The sequence below is a fragment of the Maylandia zebra genome, linkage group LG7 (genome assembly GCF_041146795.1).
Source record: "Maylandia zebra isolate NMK-2024a linkage group LG7, Mzebra_GT3a, whole genome shotgun sequence".
Classification (NCBI taxonomy): domain Eukaryota; kingdom Metazoa; phylum Chordata; class Actinopteri; order Cichliformes; family Cichlidae; genus Maylandia; species Maylandia zebra.
The window spans coordinates 31,888,916-31,905,899 of NC_135173.1; the positions used below are offsets into that span (position 1 = coordinate 31,888,916).

At 42.0% G+C, this 16,984-nt stretch overlaps 1 protein-coding gene across 2 annotated transcripts in view; it reads right to left on the reverse strand.

Moving 5' to 3' along the window:
* The window catches only part of pip5kl1 (phosphatidylinositol-4-phosphate 5-kinase-like 1), a 56,866-nt gene extending 52,096 nt beyond the window's left edge, over positions 1-4,770 (reverse strand). Inside the window, exon 1 of one of the 2 annotated variants that reach the window (XM_076886249.1) lies at positions 4,649-4,770. The gene's annotated coding sequence lies outside the window, so the exon portion shown is untranslated. Of the gene's footprint in view, positions 1-1,946; positions 2,081-4,648 lie in introns of those variants that run through there. The other variant, XM_004561888.5, reaches the window with a different exon arrangement.
* Positions 4,771-16,984: the final 12,214 nt, after the last annotated feature.

Genomic DNA, 16,984 nt, shown 5'->3' on the forward strand with positions numbered 1-16,984 from the left:
TATAACTTTAATGCACTTAAAAAGCTGCTTGTGTAAGTGAAAATACATTGATGGGGGTGTTTTTTTGCACCAATAAAGTAGAGGAGTTGTAAAGTATTTTGTCTAGTGTCAATTATATCGTCAGTTATATCGTTATCGCAAATTTTCAAATGTATATCGTGATAAATATTTTTGGTCATATCGCCCTGCTCTAATTATCAACATTAAAATGTTTTGATTATCTTTCATATGAACAGTGTAAGTATGCAGTGTTACTGATCAGGCCAAGATTTTAGTGGATATTTTAAGATTTCTTTGGTGCAACAACAAGAATAAACCCATCATAATAGATGCCTACCTGCCGACTAATACACTCACTGAACTCTGATTTGCATTTTTTTCTACCCTCTTGTCAGTCCAAACTGGTCAGGTGCATTTACCACAGAGTTTGCTTATTAGCACAGAATCATGTCCCACTGCTAAGACAGGTGAGTCAAATACGTGGCCCTAGGGCCTGAACTCGCTCACTGAAAGACCCAATCCACCCCACTGGATGGCTTTAAAAAGTCTAAAACCTGCAGAGAAGCAGGGCACAGCTTAGTTTAGCTTTTCCCTGTTTTCCTGTGTGAATTCTTGTGTTGCAGGGTTTTAAACTCCTAACATCTACCATGACACTGGCAATGATCAAGGATTAGGGTTTTGGTACAGTTAGCGTCTAACCTTTCTTCCAACCCTTCTAATAAATAATTAGTCTATTAAAAAAAGTTTTATTTATTTTTGCAGAAAATCTGTGACGCCAATATGAGAGGGAACATCTTCCAGTTATGAAAGCGTGCCTAGTTAACATGTGGCCAAAATAAAGCACAACCCTGTTAAGTGCCATGGTTTGTGTGCAGGGAGGCATGAAAGGTCCCAAAATTCAGACTCAAATGCAGAGGCCAAGCTGAAACTCAAAATGTTAGCTTTATTGCTGAACACTGGGGAAAAACTAAATTAAACTTGGCAGGCTTGGCAAACAGAACACACAGACATACTGTATATGAGGGAGATCGTGACACTGATGAAGAGAAACACGGGGCTACACTGAGGGATAACAAGGGGAATGAGACACAGGAGGAGAGCACAGCTGAGAGTAATTAGGCAGGACGAGACAAGGGAAGCAAAACTAGAAATATTAACATAAGATGCAGACTGTCAAAGTAAAACAGGAAATATAATACAGACGCGGACTTGACAAGGGGTTACAGCGCAAACATGGAACACAGAGAGAAACCAATAGACTAAGAACTCTAAATAACACAAAAGAGAAGATTATTAATAATAAACAACACAAAACACTGGGTCACAGACCCAGTCATCCAGGACCATGACATTAAGAACTTAACTTCATTCAAACCAAAGACCGAAACAACAACCTTCACACTGACGCCCATAATCCTGCGTGCACATTATCTTACATTTGTTGATTTATGCAATTTTCAGAATACAATCCCAACCCCAGTAAATCCGGCCATGGATTGATTAGCTGACTAATGTGATGGGGAAGTAACCGCTCACTAATGTCATGATGGAAGCCATTAACGCGGTCAATGCATGGTCAACATTTATGGCACTCAATGGCCACAGAGGCATCTTTGCAGTCAAAAGCAGTCACAGTGTGATGGTGAAACTTCCAAACAAACAGAAGTTGATGCTGTTTTTATGGACAGCAAAGTTGCAACAACTGATTTGGTCACTATACGGCTGTGAGCAGACAGCCAACTCAAAATGAATTGAGGACATTTCATCTTTAAATGAGAATCTGATGATTGTAACAAAAACAAAGCTGACAGTGTCTAATAACTGCACACAGCAGCCCGGGGAGGTGACTACACATCAGCAGCTTGGGTGAAACCCCTCACACAGTTGATCTCTAGCAGTGACTGCACGCATTATGGAAGCAATCAGATTCAAAGCGTTTCACTTGCCTCTGTACAGCAGCTGATGGTCGGCCTGTCCGTGTCTCTCCCAGTGTGTGTCACTCACTGAGTGCATGTGTGTCACATGTCAGCCTGCAGAATGACCGTGTGATGTCATCGGAGCATAGCCCGGCTCACCCAGCGGTCACACCCACACTGGCACTGACTGTCTGAGGCAGACACGACTGCCGGCAGCTGCAGCTCTGATACTGCAGTCAATATGAGGCAAGCAGAGGTGCAGAAATAAAAGGTTTGTTGGCAAAGTGGGAATGCAACTGCAGCGCAAACTCTGCTGACTCACTGCTGGAGGTTTTCCAGCCAACTGGACTTGAGTCTCCATCCATCTGAAAACACACCCAACACTCCAGAGACAAGAAACCCCAACTCCTGTCAGACGATATACAAACATATACAATACCTTAAACGTAGATTTTCACTTGGAGACACCAGAGTTATTGGATTTTAATTTGCTTTTTCTCCATTTTTTTTTTCTTTTTTGCAAATTCTTTCGGATCAAATCAAATCAAAATGTATTTCTATAGCACATAATAATACAACAAAGCTGACCAAAGTGCTTCACAGTTGGTCAGAGAAATAGCATAAGACAGCATAGAAGAAACAGGTAAAAGGAGGGCAGGAAACAATATGAACAATATGAGTAAAAAACAACAACAACACATAACTAGCCATGAAATAGCATATTAGTTTGAATCAAAAGGTTATTCCAGAGTCTGGGAGCTACGGCAGCAAGGGCCTGACCACCTCTGAACTTCAGACGAGACCTCGGTTGCATCAGGAGCATTTGATTAGAAGATCTAAGTGCCTTATTAGGGATATACAAATGGAGGAGTTTGCATAGATAGCTGGGAGCCAAATTGTTTAAAATTTTAAAGGTAAGCAAGAGAATTTTGAAATTGATGCGATATTCAACAGGAAGCCAATGTAGGTTGGCTAAAACTGGTGTGATGTGGGCATAATTTCTAGTATCAGTTAGGAGATGCGCAGCTGCGTTTTGAACTAACTGGAGGCGGTGGATAGAGGAAGATGGGAGGCCCAAGTAGAGGGAATTACAGTAGTCTAATTTGGATGCAAGTTAAATATCAGGGTGACAGCTCAGATGAACAATTTGGAGACAAAGTTAGAGAAGGAAGGATGTGATGATTTGGACATGTATGGAGGAGAGAGAGTGGATATATTGGACAAAGGATGATGAAGATGGTGTTGCCAGGTAGGAGGAAAAGAAGTTGACCTTGGAGGAGGTTCAAGGATGCAGTGAAGGTTGAATAAAATGGGTCTTTCGTCATTTTTGTGACAAAGGATTTCATGATAAAAGTATTAACATGAAAGTAAATGGTCTTTTTTCTGTCCCAAATTATAGATTCTGATTTATTTTGATGGTAAGAAAGACAAGTGAAATTTTCAGCCTTTTCTTTAAAAGTCTTTGAGATATTCACGTTCAAACGTTGCCTCAGATTTCAGGGCGCGAAAAAACAAATAAGTCTCGGATGTGGGCTTTTACCTGTTTTGTCTCACTGAGAGTGGGATCTCAGATAATACAAAGACATTAAGAGAACAAATACCAGAAAATAATGGCCTTTACCAAGATAACTGGAGCAGAATGGACTGAATTGTTGGCTTCTACAAGCTGTAAAAAAGTCTCCTAATGTCCACTATTGTAAGATACTACATATCGTGTGTGTGAGATTGTGAAACTTGTGGTGTCATTGTGATGTCGTAGCTCTCACCATGCTCTTTCATATGATGTTATACTCAATTATATTGACTTTGGGTGCTTACAATGAAGGTCATATTACAGATTTACTGATATCTGATATTTGAATACTGACTTGCACATTTCCTGTGACCTTGATCTTAACTATGAACTGATTTTCAACCAAATTAAATCAGCTCGAGTTCGTTATTGATATTTACTATCGCACAACATTTGAAAATTATACATGAAAACTGTAGACTGGAAACAAACAGAACCAGTTCTCCTTCACTTTGAGGGGAAAAACTGCAACTCATTAGTTGAATTTTCACAATGAACGATCGAAACTTTAGGATACTGAGTCAGAGCGGTGAAGGAAAAATGTCATTCCTGTATCAAACCCTGTTCATAAAATGCAGTAGAAGAAAGTGTTAGATGTTTTATTGCCGGCCAAATGAAGAAGAGGCACGCTATAGACAAAAGCATTAGACCGCACCTGTAAATCATGCTCAGCAAGACATTTTGGAACTTTCAGCTTTGTGGAAACTGGTTGAAAAAATGATTTCTGCACAAAGAAAGGTCCAAACAGGCATGACTGACAGAGTTAGATGTGGCAGAACTTGACTGGTTTGCACAGAGCCCTGACCTCAACCCCATCAAACACTTTGATCATACCAGAAGGGAGTGTGCAAGTGTGCAATCAGTGTCTGAACTTACAAATGCTCATCTGGATGAATGAACAACATTCCCACAGACACAAAAATCCTGTAGGAAGCCTTCGCAGAAGAGTGGAAGCCTTGAAAGCTCCTGCAGGTATAATCTGCAAGTTTCCCAGTATTTCTGTCTGCCACTCTGATGTCTGTCTAGCAGTTAAAAATCCTCTGAAATAGACTGATTTGACTTTGGATCAACAATTAGTGAGCCGACACCTTTGCAAAAAGCCAAATACCAAACAATTTTGAACAATACTGGTTAATAACAGAGTAGTAAGTGTACCAACCTAATGGTCTGTGGGCTCAGAGTCCTCTTGTGTGTAGCCAGGATTCTTGATCCGCTCAGAGAGGATGTATCCAGTTTAAATGAATCTAATAAGCTGTTACTGAGCCACGGTTCAGTCAGGAGGAAACCCAGCAGCTCTTCATCTTTTTGGTTTTGCCGGTTGTGTTAGCCTTGAGCTTGCACCTCTTCCTCCTGACTCTGTGCAGCTTCCTCCATTCCCCTGCTGCCGGGCTTCACGTCTCCAGAGCTCTGCTCACGGCGTCCTTGACAATGCATCCTTGGGAACGCATTCTAGGGAATGTGTCCTTGGGAATGTCCTTTTTCCTCGGAGATCGTAGCCACTCGCCCGCATGACAAACTGCCAGAACAAGCTTGGAGATGTTGGGCTGGGGAATAAAAGAGTGCCATTTATCCAATTCCAATTAAAATAGCTGCGTATTACAGCTTTAACTGAAGAAGAGGGAGTGATTGTGAACAGAGGACAGAGGACAAAATGTTTCATAACCCATTTTATCAACAAAGCATCCATGGATTGGAGAAATGCTGTCCCAGCATGTGGAAAAAATATGAAGTTCAGTGAGCTGAAATGGCTGTGGCGAGCTGATGTTCAACACATTTATTATATCTGATTTTATAAAAGCGTCATAGGCTCAAATTATGTGTGGCTTAAATCACCCAATCTCACTCAGGGAAAGATTTTTTTTCTCTAATTTGACAGCAAAGGAGTGACTAATGGGACTGGACAATATAACCAAAACTGCATTTCTTTAAACAGCGTCTCAAAAGTGAGGCAGTGCCCGCAGAGTCTCATGTCCAGCTATACAGCACATATAAACGTGTTTCTAAACAATATGAATTCTTTAGAGATTTATAAAATTGCACACAGATTATTTTTCTATGACAAGCATCTATAAACTAAATTAAAGGCTTATTGCCACTTTGACTAGTCTGATCCAGGTGGCTGCAGCTTTAGAGCCACACTCCTGGTAACTGGAGCCACAAGCTGACCTTGGACTCTGTGCTGTTTGAGACCTTTATTCTTTTTTTTTTTAATGCAATCATCTGGTGAATATTCAGGCTCGCTGTGTGGGTACTTGTATTAACAGCCATATACTGTGTGTAACTGTAATCACATTACATTTTTCATTGAAACAGTAACAATCACATCGCACACATTAGAGTTGCAGTTATGTTACACTTACTTGTGTTACAAAGAATCTTCTGTACTTTTAGTATGTGAGTGTAACTTTCTTGTACAAAGAGCGATGACGGGAATAAAAACAAACTGCAAGCTTTGGGTTTAAAAAATCAATTTCCAGATTCAAAACAATTTTAGTTTGAACAAGGCGATATCAATTCACTAAATCCTGAATCTATTTTTAAATATAAATGCATTTTGCCAGACACGCCAGAGTCTCAGGTTAAAGCTCAAAAAACTATTTCTACAACCAGGTTTCATCACTCTCTGACCAAAATTCACTGAACCAACAGCAAAAGAAGATCAAAACTACACTTCATGTTTGAAAAACATTGTCATGAATTTGTAATCACGTTAGACGGTAAATCTCTCTCCAAAAAGAGTCGCAGTGATTAAATCCATTCTGAATTACAAAGAAACAAATTCAAAGTTTTTGATGTCATTTTGCTGTCTGTTGATACCCAACTATGCTGCGTGAGAAGCGTCGTTATTCATGACACCTGGGAGGAGACTGACAACACATGATAAACTACATGTGCAATCAGTGGACTGGAAACAAAATCCTGACAAATCATTCACTCGGACAGTGTTGTTGCAGGATGGTGGGGAATGACAAACGCCAATGTTCATCATTCAAGCTAGCAAGAGCTGTTATAGCTTCAGGTATCTTTGTGGGCTCCTCAGATTTAACTCTTTAGGTACCACATTCTGTGTCACTCCAAATCCAAAAGTACAAATGTGCCTGCTCATTTGTTAAGCCACCACACTGTGGTGCTTCACTCCTCCCACAGAAGCAGATGGTGAACCACACAGCTACATACTAAATACGAGCTTAGTACAAATGAAATGAAGATATTTCACCCCCTATTTAATATTTTCATTGGGAGTGAGCAGAATAGACAAGATTAGAAATGAGTGCAGCAGAAGGACAGCTCAGGTTTAAAGGCAAAGTTAAAGACTCAAGCTTGAGAATGTTTGCACATGTACAGAGGGGGGAGAGTTGGATGATGACAATAGAGCTGCATGGCATGAGGAGAAGAGGAAGACCTTAGAGAAGATTCATGCTGTGAAGGAGGATATGGGCCGGTATGGCTTGAAGCTGTACCGGCCCATATCGCCAGGTCGTCTGCTACTCTTTCTGGTAAATCCACCTCCCTGTCTGAACTCACATTTGTTTTTCCAATTGTTAATATTTTGTCTCCCTTTCCTGCAGTCTCCATGCCTAAGGACCAATACTTGTACGCTTCCATAACTTCTTGGCTCAACGTCCTACTGAACATCCCTGCAACATCAGTGGCTGCTCAACATCTCACCCGCCCGCTTGCTCTCAAAGCTCGGGATTTCCCCGGTCACTCACCTGCCTGACCCTCTGCTTCTGGAAACATCTGTTGAAAGAATTCCTCCCTTGGATCCTCTTCTATCTGCATATCTTACCTGGATCTTTCCCTCTCACCTGCCTCTCAACTCTGCAGAACAAAGTAAGGAAAACATTTTTCAGTGAACTCCTCACCAGTGACCCTAGTTTGCCCTCCAGCCCCTGCGGTCAAGTCTCCTGTGAAAAGATAAAAAAACAAAACAAAAAAAACAACAACTTGCTTTTCTTGTGAAATGTTCTTTCTGATGAGTCAGCTTTTGGGTCTGCCTCTTTGCTCCGGCCAACTCGACCTTTTGACAAAACATCCACATGACAAACATCACAGATACAGAAAAAGCTTGTCTGAGTGATTCAAGGAGAAGCGTTTTAACTCTTTCTCTATTATGTTCTTAGGTGGGAAAGGAGGTGTGTGCACAATGTTTGGTGATACATGTTCTACATTTATAGCTAACAATACTTCAGCTGATGGTTTGTTTACAAAAGCCGATCCAAATGTAATCACAAAAAAAGTTCAGTGTTTAAGCAGTTTGACAGATTTTTGAGAATATGGGAAACTTCATTAGTCACACTGTGCGTCATGTATGAGGCATCTGTGAGGCCTGATGAATCTGTCTCACACCAAACAGCCTCATGCATGAACAACCTGACATGCACCTGACTGGATACCTCCCTATCATAATTGTAAAGATGAAGCAAAAAAAAGTAACTTGTGTAAACATTTAAATCTCTGTATAGTTTGTGACCATCTGGAAGGTCATTTCACTTTCCAGTTTAGGGTGCTTAAACCCCCAGGTGTGCAAGCACTGATGGTTTTAGATTTTATGCTATGAGGAATTAATTCAAATCAAAAGGAGGGAAAATTGTGTTTCATCTCATTTCTCCTCTCTGTACTGTTGGTATGTTAGTGTAACTTTCTTGAGATGAAAGAAAAACAAACTATTTGCTGAAGGCATGATGGACTTTCTTCATTATCAGGCAAATGCCTGCATGACTGTGAAAAGAAAACGCCTGACAACTGATCAAACAAAGATTATCCCCATGAGTATAAAGGAGCTGTTGTTCTTTCATGTCTGTATCAGTGCTGGTTGTGCTGTCATCCCTTGCCAAAGTTTTTTTTTAAACAATAAATCCCTGAATATCTGGTTTCCATACTCAGTTTTGTATGGCTGATTTCAGTTCGTGTGCATTGCTTTATTCTTAAGAAAGGTGTACATGACCTTATCCCCCTTTTTTCTACATCTCTGAACCTGGTAGCAGTTCCTCTGAATCTCATTGTACAGGATGGGCCATTTATATGGATTCACCATAATAAAATGGGAATGGATGGTGATATTAAAGTCCTTTATCATCCCTTTATTTGTTTAACAACTCCAACACTGATAACAGTCCATCCATTCTCTTCCATTTATGCTTATCAGGGTACCCCTGCTACCTTTGGGCGAGAGGCAGGGTACACCCTGGACAGGTCACCAGCCTGACGCAGGGCTAACACAGAGAGAAAGACAACCATTCACACTCACACCCACAGCAATTTAGAAACACCAGTTAGTCAAACTCCACTAACTGCATGTCTGTGAGAGGAAGGCGGAGTACCCAGAGAGAACCCACCCAGGCACGGGGAGAACATGTAAACTCCACACAGCGAGGCTGCCGGGCTGGCGTGCTAACCAGGCTAAGGAGGAAGCCTTTCAAACCACCGCTCCCGAGTTTATATCTCTCGAATGTCAGATCCTTGGCGAACAAGATGGACGAACTAAGGTTACAAATAACAACGGACAATCACATCAAAAACTCATGTATTCTTCTAATCACTGAGTCCTGGCTGCATCAGTCCATCCCGGACTCTGCTATTGAGCTAGCAGGCTACACCGCACAGCGCCAGGATAGAACAAACAATTCCGGTAAGAGAAAAGGAGGGGGAATCTGCATATACGTGAATAACAGCTGGTGTACAAACACAGTGATCATAGACCGTCACTGTTCTCCGGACATAGAATATCTGACTGTCAAATGCAGGCCCATCTATCTTCCACGGGAGTTCACTGTTGTGGTAATAACAACTGTTTACATACCGCCAGATGCAAATACTAACGTGGCACTAGCGCTTTTGCACACGAACATCAACAATAAACTCAATAAATATCCTGACGCAGTGCACATTATAGCGGGTGATTTTAATCAGGTGGATTTAAAAACAGCTATCCCTAATTTCCACCAGCATGTGAAGTGTGCCACGAGAGGGGCTAACACCTTAGATAAAGTCTATTCCAACATCAAGAAGGGCTACAGGGCAAGACCCTTACCACATCTGGGCCAATCTGACCATTTATCCCTGCTCCTAATTCCTGCATATGCCCCAATCAGGAAAACTGCGTCGACCATCACTAAAACTATAACAACATGGCCAGAGGGCGCTTCTCAACAGCTACAGGACTGCTTTGACAGAACCAACTGGAATATCTTCCAACATCAAGACCTGGAAATGTTCACAAACAGTGTCCTCTGTTACATCAAACACTGTATAGACACTGTCACAGTAGACAAGCAGATCCGGGTTTACACCAACCAAAAGCCATGGATGACCCGGGAAGTCCAGCAGCTGTTAAAAGAGAGGAACAGCGCCTTCAGGTCCGGAAGCAGGGAGAGCTACAGCAGGGCTAGAGCCAACCTGAAAAAAGGCATTAAGAAGGCCAAGGCGGACTATAGGAAGAAGATCGAGAACCACCTGGAGAGTAAGAACAGCCGGCTGGTGTGGCAGGGTGTCCAGCAGCTGACAAACTACAAGTCCAAATCAGGTATGGCTGAAGGTGACCCAGCATTGGCGGAGGAGCTGAACATCTTCTTCACACGCTTTGAGGTCACTGCACCCTATGCCTCAGAGGAACAGCTACACCATACAGCCCACAGCAGCAGTACCATCATCACTCTGGAGGAGCATGAAGTGAGGCGCACCCTGCGGGCTGTTAACCCGAGGAAGGCAGCCGGCCCAGATGGCGTACCAGGACGTGTGCTGAGAGACTGCGCAGACCAGCTTGCCTATATTTTCACCAGGATTTTTAACCAATCCCTTGAACAGTCAAACGTCCCACCCTGCCTCAAGACCTCCACCATAATACCCTTGCCCAAGAAATCTCATATCTCTAGCCTAAATGACTATAGACCAGTGGCACTAACCCCGGTGGTGATGAAGTGCTTTGAGAAACTTGTGCGTTACCACATCACAGCAGCCCTACCCAGCAGCCTTGACCCACACCAGTTTGCCTACAGAGCAAACCGATCGACAGAGGACGCCATAGCAACAGCACTCAATGTAGCATTAACACATCTGGAGAGGCAAGGAAGCTATGTGCGTATGCTCTTTGTGGATTATAGCTCGGCATTTAACACCATTCTTCCATACAAACTGGACGCCAAGCTAAAAGACCTAGGGCTTCCTCACAGCACCTGTAAGTGGATCAATAGCTTCCTCACCGACCGCAGACAGAGAGTGAGAGTGGGATGTTACACATCTCCAGCCCTAAATCTAAGCACTGGGTCGCCACAGGGCTGCGTGCTTAGTCCACTGCTCTACTCGCTTTATACACACGACTGCACCCCCGCCCACCAGAGCAACGCCATTGTAAAGTTCGCAGATGACACTACTGTGGTGGGGCTCATATCTGGGGGAGATGAGTCTGCCTACAGAGATGAGGTGGAGCGGCTGTCTTCATGGTGCAAGGATAACAACCTTCTCCTAAACACGAAAAAGACCAAAGAACTCATAATTGACTACAGAAGACACAAGACAGAAATCCAACCACTAATCATCAGCGACGACTGTGTGGAGAGGGTGGCAGACTTCCGCTTCTTGGGAGTCAGCATAGAGGGAAACCTATCCTGGAGTGTGAATACCTCTGAGCTACTGAAAAAGACACAACAGAGACTGTACTTTCTGAGAGTGCTTAGGAAGAACAACATCACACAGAGACTGCTGGTGTCTTTCTACAGAGCCTCCATCGAAAGCATACTAACGTACTGCATAGGCATATGGTACGCTAGCTGCACAGTGGCTCAGAGGAAAGCACTCCAGGGAGTAATCAACGCTGCCCAAAGGACAATCGGCTGCCCTCTCCTCAAACTGAAAGACCTACACAGTTCCCGCTGCCTCAAAAGAGCCCATAACATCATAAAGGACACCTCACACCCTGGACACTCCATGTTCGAACTGCTGCCTTCAGGTAAACGGTATAGAACAACATACACAAGGACTAACAGACTCAAACACAGTTTCTACCCAATTGCAATATCATGTCTCAATGCTACTAAAAGTAGATGACTTTCATTGCCCCTGTTGTCATTTGTGCCCTTGATGTTGGAATGCTTTCAGACATGTTTTGTTGGATGCGCTAACAAATTGATTGAGTGATTGATTGTTTGAGTGATATATCAACTAGGTCGTATGTTGAGTGTCTGTATGGGGCCTTAGGCCTGGATTGCTTGGGTGTATCTACGGTATGAGAATACTGTATTTTATATGTATTTCTATCTTTTATATCCTATCATTATAGTTTTTAAGTATTTAATTATAGTTTTTAAGTATTTATCTTTTGTGATGTTGCACTGACCAGAGACATCTTTCAATTTCATTGTACCTGTGACAATGACAATAAAGAATATTCATTCATTCACAGAAAGACCCTGACCAGGTAGTGAAGCCAAACTTGCAGTGAGGCAACGGTGCTAACCACTGTGCCACCGTGGTGCCAACTGCTAACAGTGGTGGAACATAATGAAGCCACATTATGATGTCTAGACCAAATAGAAGGTTATATTAATCACTGGAATTGAACGATTTACTGAAGTGAAAAATCCTTTTCTAACAAAAGCCAAGCAATGATACAAGCTCCAAGGAAATCTACCCACAGGAAATGTGCTTGTGTGTGGAGTAAGCTGACACTTAACACATCTGTCAGATCTGATAAAACCACCGGCCACAATTCCTTGTTACATGTCATGAGTCATAGACGACAGTTCCCAGCAGTAACCACAACCTGGTTTCAGCCTACAGGCAGATCACCAGTAGTAGCCAGCTTAGCGCTCTACACTGTAAATTATGGGGAGTTAGTCCGAGCTTGCAGCATGTCCTTTCACTGTTACACAGAGGACACTTATTCAGTCAAACATCTTAAAATCAGAAGTCTACTTCTTCTGCTGTCGGCAAACCTCATCAATCCAGCGCCAGCTTTATGGACTGACTCCAGGGTCCGGGCCTGCCCAGAACAGCCACTGTGCTCCCTCAGCTGAATTTTAAGTACCAATTCATACAGTTTGGGCATGAAAAACTTTAACACCCAGCCCAGCAGCCACGCCCTGAACTTCAGTCTCATCAATCAGGCTCATCAGTTTTCATGTTTGCTTTGTGCTGTCGGCTTTGTGTTTATACCTAAATATTAAGAGGATGATCTTATGTGCCCCTGTCCTAATGAGGCATTAGGACAGATATTTGTGTTGCTATGTAGGGCTGTAGCTTCAGGTTTATATTAAATGGTGATTATCAGTTTCAGGTCATTTTACAGAGTAATTTGAAAGTTGTGTAGGAGGAGTATAAAAAATGTCTTTCTCCTAGGTGTAATTAAGTAACGTGGTGCATGACTTTTCAGAAAATTGTTCTGTGTAAGAATTCATTTTTAAAATAACAACCCTGACACCGATCACAGCAAATAGAAATACCCCAACAGCAGGAAACATTTGACCACACAGCATGCAAGTAATGTGCATGAATGTAATGACTGCTTAGCAATGGTGGTGACTCTCAAAGCGCAGCCAATCACAACACAATAAGCCTGTGATGTTAGTTTTAAAGGACGAGCCTTCAGAACTGCCAAACAAATGGAACGTGCTGAGATTACTGTGCACTCACATTCAGATGTCTGAGTGTAATGCACTGATTCTTCTATAGCGCTTTTCTACTCTCCCGGAGTACTCAAAGCGCTGTATACAACATGCCTCATTCACCCACTCACACACACTCATACAAGCGCTTCTAAACTCAAGTGCAAACTAACCAACATTCAAACACATTCACACTCCGATGAATGCATCGGAGGGCAACATGGGGTTAGAATCTTGCCCAAGGATATGTGGCATGCAGACTGGGGAAGCCAAGTATTGAACCACCAACCTTCCAATCAGTAGCTGATCTGCTCTACCACCTGAGCCCTGTGTGGTGAGCTCGTTGATCTTTGTCCCTGCAAGGACAGATATAAGTGCTTACATAACTGTGGTTACTTTTCTCTGTGTGTTTACTCATTCTGACAGTGTTCACATTGATCCAGCAGCAGGATGCTGAGCAGTGGGACAAGGCCATGCAGTCCTGCTTTCATTTCATCTACAGGCACCATTACTGCAACTCTCGTCCTATCTGATATAATCTGAGAGTCCAACTGGTTAAAAATGTTCACATCCTACAATCTTGGTTTCTCTCCCGTGACTCCTTTTACATTTTAGAACTAACTTTAAAACTTTCAACCCTTTGCTGGGTTCAAGCTTTATTGTAAAGAACTGTGCTTCTGTCCTCGACTTTAGGATGACTTTCCAGAGGAGATAAGTTCTCCAAAATCACATCTTAAGAAACACTTTCACGATTGTTGTCATTATTTTTTCCGACCTCATCCTTTCTAATAATGAATAATCATGGCTTAGGGAATTTGTATGACGAAATCTCATCAAGCAGGAGCACCGGAATCCGGGTCATGTTGGCTCCTGGGCCAGTTCAATCTTTCTCACTTACACTCCTTACTTATTATTTGCATAACCATCACAGCTGTATCATGCACAGGGCCTATATTACATGGCTTTTAAAAGCTGGATCTCTAACTGAGGTGACACCCTTCAGGTTGAGATGCTATCTTGAAGGAGAGTACAGGTTGTGACTTTTTTGTTTTCCTGATGGATGTCAAGATGCCAGATCATGTTTTGGTAGGAAGTTTAGTTTAGTTATGTTTGTGGTGTGATGTGCCTGCAGTAACCTGTTATGTTGTAAACTTTTTGGCTGTGTCTTGGAAAAAGAAAGATGTAAACCTGATGTAACTGGAGCCTAAATCCCAGCTTAACCCTGTAAAGCCTGAACCACTTCAGAATAATCCCACATAACTTAATTTGTTGTGAAATGCACTTTTTTTTTTAAATTGTCAACCAAAACTTATATTTTAGAAATGTTTTGGATAAATGTAGCACAGTGGAAATTCCACACCTGAGCTGTGAATAAGTGGGAGAAAAAAAAGTGTTTCTTTTATACTGTTGTAAATCTGCTCTATTTCCTGTGCATAAGTCCTAAGCATGTCAGCAGGACGCAGGTGAAATGCTGGCATGAATTTAAAACAATTTACTAAATTTACTAATTTTTTAACTTACTGGCCTTTTCCAGTGGTGTCTTGAAAAGTTTGTGAATCATTTTCCTTGTCAGCTTCTGTATAAAAAAGCATAACCAACAAAAAGGGAAAGGAGGGGAAAGCCATGGGCTGAATCATATGTCAGACTGATAAGAGCACAATGAAACTACAAAATCAAACACACAAATTAAAATGTTTGGAATTTTTTTCCCCTGAAAATTGTATTCTCTATGTCACGGCTATATATATAAAAAATCTGAATCATTGACGTGCATCACAGCTACGAAAGATAACAAAAACAGATAAAGAACTGATGCATTACCTTACTCACCCTTACTGCTTCCAAAGGAAATAAGCAGGAGCCAAGTGCTGATAATCAAATGTGTTAGTTACTCAATTATAAGCAGGTGTGAGCACTTTCATAAGGGTACACCTCTAACATGTCAAAGGTTAAAGTTCATGACAGCGAAATTTGAAAAGTAGGGAACAGGTCTGGCTTGTGTAGAAGGGTTTCCAATGGAAAGCCTAGTCAGCTTTAGGATTGTTTATGCAGCTCGTACACAAATTTGAAAATAGCCTGTAAACATGAAAGGATGGACAAGAGATCTCTTTCCTCTGTCTGGCCTTTTTATTCCCAGACACATATATTGCAGTAGTTTATTAGTTAAGTTGATCACCTTTAAAGAAAGATCCATTAAATTGGATCTCTAATGGTTCAGAAGGTCAATGAGGACTAGCAGACATGTAGATGTATGTTTTTATGTTTTGGCATGCCATGAGCTGAACCATGACCTTCTCTTCTCCAAGGATTGTGTGACACTCTTTTGTAACCACACAGCTGATCTGACTTTACCTAAAGAGCTTCTTTCCCTTCCTCCTTCCAGAACTACAGAGCTGATTTTCTAGGGGTGATCAAAACTGAGGTTTCATTTATTTGTCTGTGTTTTAACTCAGCAGCTACATTTGGCGAAAACCAAACACCTTGGCACCTCACAGTCACTGAGTCGACCATAGATTATTCTAGAGTCAAATGTGAGACCATCTGTCAGGTTTATATGGTTGATTGTCATTTATGCTTAGAAATATTTACTCATATATGCTTAGAGTTTATAATCGAATAGGGGTCTGATCCTTAGTAGTCTGCAAAGACTTTGTGTGCATTCCAGAACGTTCTGGCATACACACTCACACCCTAGGGTCATGACATGAGAGAGGTCGTATCTTCTCTTGCTGATATATGGTAAGGCAAACACATCTATATCTGTTTTAGTCTACGTGCCTTTTGTTTAGATGAACTGCTGGACTTCCAGACCAGCAGGTTTAGGGAAGTTTTTTTTCGGACCCCCCCACACACATGTACGCAGACGGTACTCTTTGTTCACATGTGTAACTATGTTAATGAGCCTATGCATATTCATGTAACCTCAATAAAAGAGCAGTGTTACAAGGGAGCGGACGAGAGCGACCGAGGTCAAGCGAAGGAACGGCGCTAGTCTGGTTCTCTCCCTCATGGATGAGAAACACAAAGAACTTTGGTGACTTGTGTCTTGCTTTTGCTGTGTAGTAGAATTGTGTTGAACGTTCCGGCGAATAGGTTTATGCTACGAACCTTCGCCATTTGTACGGTTTTCTGAAGCCAGAAGTTGCCTCATGTGGATAGTTATATCCATGTATACATATGGTATAGACCAGCGATCCGCAACCCCCGGGCCATGGACCACCGGTACCGGGCCATGAGAGTTGAGGCTCTGGTGTGAAATTCAAGGTTTTCAGGGTTTTTAGCGTTTTTATTTTTATTTTTTTATCGTTTTTATCATTAACTCGGTTTCCCTTGGTCTTTTCCCGTGCGTTATGAATAAATCTTCTTTTTTTGTACCGGTACTGGTTTTATTTTGTTGTATTTCTCCGCAACACCTTAAAGGCCAGTCCGTGAAAATATTGTCGGACATAAACCGGTCCGTGTTGCAAAAGAGGTTGGGGACCGCTAAAGCTGCATTCATAAACCGTCTGAGCGCTGAAACAAATCAGCCAAGAAGGGCTAAACTAATCAAACTAATAATTTCACTCATCAGTACTGAAGCACAAACTTCTTCTGGTCTGTGTCACAAACACCATCATATTATTTGGAAAATCCTTTAAAAACACCACAAAGATTCAAAAACATCACACACAGTGAAAAAACCCAGTTTAATGTCTCGATAGTAGATGAGGTGTTGCAGACATTCCTAATTCTGCCGTCCAGATGAATGAGTCAGAGAATGATTAAAGTTTATTTCAACATTGGAGTCTGTGGAGCCTGACTCACTTCTGATATCAAAGGAACTTCAGATTTTGGACTTTGGCCTTGGATTCAGTTTTCAGTTACTGAGGCCGCCCCCAGGTGTGACAGCTCAA